Genomic DNA, 7144 nt, shown 5'->3' on the forward strand with positions numbered 1-7144 from the left:
TCTGTGTGCGTGTTTGTTGCAGGAGGATGAGAATCTTTTATACAGATGTTTTTGAAAACGCTTGACCAAGTCCTGCAGAAAGGCACAGCCTGCTTCTTGCCAAGTCTGCAAGTTTGTTGCCCACTGTGTAGGAATGGTTTTCACTGCTCTCCTTTTATTGATGGTACCTTTTGAAAAGGGACTACTACTTTTGTGTAAAACAAGCATTCATTGGCATGCTGACTTTGTTTACAATAACTAAGCAATGAAAAGTATACACTTTTCTCAAAAATTATTCTAAATGAGTCTAATTTATAAATCAACCCAAGTATATATACAATAATCACTTGGTCAAAACACGTTTACCACATCCTAATGATGGCTTTCAGATACTAAGTCCTGCTGACAGAACTTCATGAGCCCGTGTCAGAAGTAATCAAAGCGGGCCTGCCGCTTTTCATGGAAGACTTACAGACTCTCAGACTCACGGCCATAATCTCCAGGGCTCGGTGCAATTTAAAACTCACTTTATTGCCCTCCACTATCAGTCGAGGGCTTTGGTAGGTTAATGGCATTTCGCTAACTTTCTCCTAATGCATTTTCAGTCTTTGATTCACGCCCCACTGCACTCTTTTGCAGCACTTCCTAACTATCTGATGGGACATCACGTCCTGGCGTTTATCAATTAATTGCACACTGCTCCTGGGTGCCATTGTGAACCTCTGCGTTTTCCCCTCACTAAATGAGTGATGCATGTCTTTTCCGTGCTGCTTCTGATAGAGAGAGTAATTACTCTCTGGTAAAGCGCTGGTCAAATCCTCGGTTGAGGGGCATCCCACAGTGACACCACAAACATAGGCTAAAGAAGCTTCATGGAGCTTAAAGCACAAGAACAGCACAGACTTTTCCATTTGCTTCACCTGCTCTAATGTCCAGAGCTGGGTCTCCATCAGCACTCATAGTCATACTTTACAATATGCTCATTTGGTTTTGTTGGCCACTGCTGTATTGATTCTAAGCAGTAAAAAAAGGTAGTTCCAGAAATTGCTACTGGCTGTCAGGTCAGTTTTCACCACCTGGGCCAAAGGTGCCTTTGCCTGTGGCTCAAAAACTGTACAACTTTAGTCTCATAGAAAAGTTCCAGCACATTAAGTTGGTTTCTATACTTTGTCATAGCTGCTATATAACAACTGGAGCCATCCTTCTATACTATAGAACGTAAATACAACAATGCATCAACACTATTTTATTGTATTTGGAATTTCCCCACTCTGGAATTTCACCACTGTGGGACTAATAAAGGCATATCTTATCTTATTTATATTTATGTATTTATGTGGCACTTGTTTTTAAATTATTCAGTTGAGACATTGTATGTAGAGTTTGAAAGCGCCTCATTTCACTTCAGTATATTTTATATATAGTGCTGGTTATATTGAGCATGTTTAATTGTTATTGCTTTTCATTGAACTGCCACCACAGTTAACTTACTATCTATGAGTTTCAGAATGATGAATTATTAGGGCTGTTGCCGTGGCAGTTAACAAAATATATCTTTTGAATGGGAAAAGGTATTTTTAAAATACTGCATATAACAGGAAGCTGAACCCCACGAACACAAAACTCATAATACATTTCTGCTTGTTGGTAAGTATAATCACATATAGTAGTTTGTGTGAGGACATAAGAGTAGAATAGGTTTGGATTGGTCCGTGTCTGAGCTCTGTGGATTTCTGTGGAATGCATGGTCCAATAATCTCAGTCTGTATGCATGTGTTTGTGAGGGGCTTTTGCTGTTGTGTAAATACTTGGTGCTGAAAGTCAAATGATGCACACATGGCTCTGCATACGCTCTCATTCACAGCTGATAACAATTATAGTCCTTAGCTCAAATTAATGGCACACACAAAGCCACTTAGCTTGCGTGGAGCGCTTCACCACTGAGGTTGTTTAGTTTCAAATATGCATACTTTCCTTCTGCCTGGTCACATTATCAGAGCAATTTCCCATCATGCAGCTTTTTCTGCATGACGCAATTCATCTCAGGGAAACACAAGATTATTGTAATTATACGGATGTTCTCTTTCCTCATATTAGCAGAAGTACTGTTGTGACCCCTGAAATGAAAGAGTAAGTAGCTCCTAGCAACCCACACCAACAATAAACCAACAATTGGCGAACCTCAAAGATATTTTATTTTTTAACGTTGCAAATTCCTTCATTTTGTACGAAATGGTTTTGTTTAAATTAGAGAGATAAAAATGATATAATTGATAGGCCTGTTTATGAGAGATTTGAAAAATATGTCTTACCCACCTCAACTTTTAAAGAAGACCTGTTGTGCTTGTGCCTGCTATATATCTATAATCTGACACCCGTGGATCATTATCTTTTAATTTAACATTTTAAAACTTCATCACAACAAAGAGTTCGCTCCTCCAATGCTGGAGATCACACTAGCAGTAGATTTTAAAACATTTGTTCCAAAATTACCACTCAGCGCTACCAAATCCTGCGAGAGTCAGTGACTAAGAAAATAAAACTGGAGAACGAAATAAGTACAGAGCGGTAGGCATATGCCGGTGGCTGTGAAAATGGGGATTGATGGCAAAATGGCATCTTGCAAATAAGAGATTAACATACATGACGCACTCCAAATACAACTTTGGTGGAGTAAATGGTGAGGAAAAGGCTATAACATGGTTAAAAGCTCAATTTTGCAGAACAGGTCTATTTTCAAAAGTAGATGCAATCATATAGAAGTAATACAACAAAACCATACTAATTAACCTGTGTTATAGCCTCTCAGAGTAGAGCAGAACTGTTGGATTGTGCAGCTGTCTGTGTTGACACCAGGTTTGTGCTTTTGGGGTGAATGTTGTGCTGTCACCGGATCAAAACTATCAAACTGAGCCACACAGGCACCAAAACACTGTGGAGGGCAGATTTCCATAGTTTATTAGAATATACACTATAAATAGTCTATTCAAATCATAGCAGTATTTTTTTAAACATCACTGACATCAAACTCATTGTCTTTGTGCTGTTTGGTCCTGAACTGTGGTCTGTAGGTGCACATGGGTTGTACTTTTTGGCTGTGTGCGCTCACACAGTGTGGGTTCAGACAGGCCTCAGCACTGCAGTGGGTTTCCTGTTGGGCTGAGTGGACGGAGTAGCTCTGCACTTCCTCAGGCGGCGGCGCAGAGCCTGTCCCACACGTGTCACTTCTGAGACGAGCTTCAGAGCGGAGCCAAGGCAGGAACCACGAGAGGCCCCAGGGAGCAGGGTCCCAGGTGAACAGAGGAGGGGTTAGAGGTGCCATGTCTGCACTCTGTTTGATGCTATTTACCTTTTGGTGGCATTTCTATCCAGACTGGAATACTGTAAAATAAAAATACCTTTGACCCAAAACATGTACCAAAATAGGATATCTGCATTTACAAATCATAAAAACCCTTTAAATGGCATATAAGATGAATATCTGAATCCTTCTTGTTCAAATGTAGTATCCTTAATAATTCTTCCTTCAGTCAATTCATTTCTTAATATCACTTCCATAAATAAGTATAATTAAATGTAAACATTATCATTATGCTTGTCCAAGCTCTGAAATGTTTTGGCTGAACTGTACATTTTTACATCGAGATCTATACTGAGCACACTGGGCTTGTTATCACACGTTTATACAGTCTTTGTGAATGTTAAAAGGGGTCACTTCATTACTGAGATAAAGCCGGGCTGGTTCACGGTCAGCCGGCTCTGTTTGTTGTGTTGTTTGGGTTTTACTAGCTTAGTCCATCACCATTAGCCAGCGCTGCGCTTGTTTGCTCTTTGTTGCTCCCTCTGGTATTTATTCTTCCTGCTTTTGTCCTGCCATTAACAAACACACTCCGATAATGTGAGCAAATATTCAAAAGGATTCATTATTCACATGAAGCAGATCCAAAGGATGCTTCCCTGCTCCTGGCTTGCATGTTGATTACGAGGTACCGGAGATTGTATCTGGTGTTATTAACTTCTGCCTCCTTCTGACTCTTCTTCTCACACATTCCAGACCGTCTTAACTCCCCTAATGAGGATGCGCCTCAAATCTTTATTTTCAGCCCTGACTTCTCTTGTCTCTCCAAATAGCTCCCCTGATGATGTATGTATCCTAAATAAACCCCAGCTCAAAGATACTCATTTTCCCTATTAAAATCCCACTGTGTGTCTGCCACACCACATTGCAAGTCTGCCACTCAGGCTGGCACCAAATTACGCATCTGATCCCGCTTAACAAACACACTTTTTCACTGGGAACAAAACAAAGTTTATTATAGCGACAAAAGCTTTATATTTATACATTGATTATTTGCACACCAAGGAACATCATAAACAAAGCAACCAAATACTGGATATTCCAGTTTTGTTTACCTTGGCATTAATACTTTGTGTATTCTCCTCATTATAAAGTTATGTGTTTATCAAAAGTATCATTTATTTTGAAGGGCATTCAACTCCAGTATTGATGTTAATCATCTTCTGTTTCTCCGGTACAAAATACTTGTCGTAAACTGTAACAAAATAGGCTTTACAAACTTTATAAACCCAAGTGTTTGTATTAATTGGTATTGAAACAAACTGAAAAATTTAGGAATTTGCAACAACTGTATTTTTCATAGTTTTTTTTTCCAATATAAAAACACCTGCCGTTTTTTGTGCCAGTCTTAAAGCTAACATCTGTAATTAGAATGGCCGACCTGGCCCTGTTGTATTTTCACACTTCACCACTAAATGTTATCTACGTTACTGCAATCTGATAGTGTGCCAGCTTTGGTCTGACAGACGACCAGACAGCACAGGTGAGACAGGTTTCACATGTGCCATCTACTGGTGAAAAAAATCAAATAAACTTAAAGATGGTAGCTTTAAGCCTGCGTAAATATAATTAGTTCACACAATTTGAATTGAATGCCAGGGCAGCAGCATCTCTCTTCATTACTACTGCAAATAATAATGAAAAGTGAATGAAGATTGTTCTAATTTCTGTGATAAGTGACATTTAAAACAATGATGTGATCATTTTTCACCTAAATGGTAATACAAAATGTCATATTCAACCATTGTACCCTTCTGTATAATACTTTGTCTCAGCACACTGCAGCAGTTCTAACATTACAGGTATAAATGTCCATATGGCAGCAGTACAGCCCTGTTTGCACTTGGGTGTGTTGTGTCACTGTGCCAGCCCTCTCTCCTGCTCTGCTGTCGGGCTCACTCAGTGTAGTGTGCCGCTCGCTCTGCTCCTGTGTCTTGGGTTACAGGGAAACTGGAGCTGTGTTGGTGTGTGGCGTTCCTCTATCCCCGAGAGGCCCTCCACATCATGTTATGGTTTCCATCAGTCTTACACAGGGCTGGAAAGGTGTGTGTGGGCATGTGTTTATTACATTGCGGGGACTTCACAAGGACCTGCTTAACTTATGAGGACAAGGATTAGGTCCCCATAATGTAAATTCTTTATTATTAGATCAACAACATGATTTAAAGGTCATATATGGGTAAAATAGGTTCAGGTTAGGGTTTAGGCTAAGCTAAGGCAAGTAGTTAATATGGTTATGGTTAAGCTCGGTCTCTAGGAAATGAATGCAAGTTAATGTGATGTCCCCGAAAAGCATGAAAAGCCAACTTGTGTGCAGTTATGTGTATCTGTGTGATCCTGTGGAAAGTCATGCTGGCTGTTGAGCGCTGTCCACTTGTTTTTTGATGTCATATGGCGCTTTAGAATGGCAGTATTTCACCACTGTGATTTAAACACAGCTACAGGTTTCACATAAACATATGACCTTATCCATTTTTTATTCCCGTACACTCCTTGGTGACCTCTTACATTTTCCCCTGGCTTTTTAGTATTCCATACGCAGCAATAATGGCTCTGGACTGTGTTATACGGGGCTGCGCGGGAGCATACAGCCAGCTGCCTTATTACATTAAAGCTGTATTTTAAATGGAATGGTGTTGACCGCTGATCTCGGCTTCTCTATTCATTGACTCACGGTGGACGTGGATGCTTTTTAAGTCGGCACCAATGAAACCTGAGTCACAGATGAAACAACAAACAAAATGATCTTTGGCCCGAGCTTTCAGCATCCACCAACAAATGCTTTACATGTGGGGAAGTGACTTGGAGTTATTTTTTTCTCTACATCTGAAAATCCTAACATGAAGCTCGAAGACTAACTCTCACTCTTTTTATACAGATGACGCTTGGAGTTTGCATGAGAGTGTAACCTGTGTCATCGACTATGGGCTGTTAGTAGGGTATACTTTAAAGTGCCCATGTTACACTATTTTCTGATCTGCTATAATAATATTGTTTCCTCATCAAAAACATTCCTGGAGTTGTGTTTTATTTCATTGACACATGTTTAACACACAAACCCTGCATATTTAGGGCCAGTTCTCAAACAAACACTTGTGTTCCACCTTGTGATGATGAAAACAATGCCTTCATGACATCACAAGGTGGAACATTCTGAGCTTTCGAGATGTAGACAGACTAATAATTAAGGATTACTCAAATGTGTGTGAATGAAACAAAACACAACTCCAGGTATGTTTTTGTGGAGGTAACATTCTAAAATGGCTTTAAGCTCACTAGTCACTTTTTGTGTAATATAGCAGTAGAAGTTGGTTGCAGATTCCATACCAATACTATTTACTGCCCTATGTTGTTAAAGGTGAACAGTGTAACTTTTCTGGTGGAGAGCCTGCCATCTGCTTGTTATTATGGTATTACTTTACCTGGAATACTCCACATTAAACTTGTCTATCTCTATGGATACAAACAGGTGACCCAAGTTGCTATTCAGATTTGCATAGAGATGAGTTCACTGTAAGAATGCATGTTTTTCACAGAATTTTTGAGCAATAAAAACACAGTAATTGAATAAATAGATGCACAATAGAGAAGTTTAATTTCCTACTGTGGAACATTTGAGACAGCGCAACATCTCTATGAAAACAAGCAGATGGAAGAAAATTTCCATAGTGCACCTTCAAGGTTTAATGCCGACACAGAATAGTCGGCAGACATAAACTTGCTAACTACTCTGCCAATATGTATTCACTAACAGTATTTTCATGTGTGTACGATGGGGTCACAGTTGCATACTCCTTCTACCTCTCT

Source organism: Periophthalmus magnuspinnatus, chromosome 4 (genome assembly GCF_009829125.3).
Source record: "Periophthalmus magnuspinnatus isolate fPerMag1 chromosome 4, fPerMag1.2.pri, whole genome shotgun sequence".
Taxonomy (NCBI): domain Eukaryota; kingdom Metazoa; phylum Chordata; class Actinopteri; order Gobiiformes; family Gobiidae; genus Periophthalmus; species Periophthalmus magnuspinnatus.